The sequence below is a fragment of the Sinocyclocheilus anshuiensis genome, unplaced genomic scaffold, assembly GCF_001515605.1.
Source record: "Sinocyclocheilus anshuiensis isolate Anshui unplaced genomic scaffold, SAMN03320099.WGS_v1.1 C32584034, whole genome shotgun sequence".
Taxonomy (NCBI): domain Eukaryota; kingdom Metazoa; phylum Chordata; class Actinopteri; order Cypriniformes; family Cyprinidae; genus Sinocyclocheilus; species Sinocyclocheilus anshuiensis.
The window spans coordinates 58-1149 of record NW_015618202.1 but is presented as its reverse complement, the minus strand read 5'-3'; the positions used below and the strand labels follow the sequence as shown (position 1 = coordinate 1149).

At 35.6% G+C, this 1092-nt stretch overlaps 1 long non-coding RNA gene across 1 annotated transcript; it reads left to right on the top strand.

The window, feature by feature from the left end:
• The first annotated feature begins 241 nt into the window (after window positions 1–241).
• LOC107682781 (uncharacterized) lies at window positions 242–795 on the top strand. Its single transcript, XR_001633589.1, has 3 exons — window positions 242–307; window positions 445–555; window positions 721–795. It is a non-coding gene; the product is annotated as an uncharacterized LOC107682781 (long non-coding RNA).
• The last annotated feature ends 297 nt before the right edge of the window (window positions 796–1092 follow it).

Below are 1092 nucleotides of genomic sequence, written 5' to 3'. Positions count from 1 at the left end.
TAACACCCCAAAAAACTTTAATTTTGATTTCATGGGGACTTTAAAATACATTTTTTCCCCAAACTGAAATTGTTTTTACTTTCATTACTTCAGTAAATCTATTGTTCCCTTATTTAAAATTAAAGAATATTTAGTGTTAATTAGAGAACCCTTTGTTGGGCTGTTGTTATCCCAACTGCTGCGGGGCTTGTAGTGAAATTTTAATCTTAGTGTTATTTTATGAAAAATATTTTCTCTCATCAGAGCTGAGGATCTCTGTCAGCTATTTATATCGGTATTTCTCTATCGAGACCCAAAGCGCTCAGCGGTAAGTGTCTCTAGCTGAACGATTCTCTGTCTAGTTTGCGTCAAATGCACTTTTAAACTGGAAAAATGAAGTACAAGAATCGTAGGATGTCTAGTTTCATTTGCATTACAGTTGTGATTTTGTGGTCTCTCCTACAGCTTTTGGCAACAGCAGTCTTAACCTTGTTCACTCGCCATGGTATATCTGTGAATGTCAGTATGGAAAGGCTTACAGCCTTTTTGGGGAATATTTTGACAGACACAGCAGAGGTACAGTTTCATTATTTATACTGTGAATAAGGGTTAACTCTGTTTGGAGTAATTAATGTCACTGATGTGATGAAATCCAGTGTAGTCATTCCCTACTCTCTTTCTCTCTCTTTCTTTTCCTCTCCCCCTCCCACCATCTGTCTGCTCTCTCTCCCGTTCGTATAGGAACATAACCCTTTACCTACAGGTTGGGGCATGTGTGATGGCCTTCTGTCACTGATTCTCCACAGACTATCTGAGGTAATTCCTCTCAGATTAATTCTCCTAAAATCTGTGCTTTGTTGTTTAGAGAGACAGATAATCAGTTTGTCCGATTAATTGGTTTTCGATTGTTTCATATTAAATATACAAAAAACTACACCAGTTGAAGCCTCAACTGAATAGCATCCAACAATGGTATTTACTGATAAAGGAAAAAAATGTTACTTTACTTTTTTTAACAGCTGTCCATTCTTCTGTTGGAAAATGTTGAGTTTAACAATGAGTCTTATATACTTAGATTATATAATATGCAAATATATTACAAAATGTGATTAT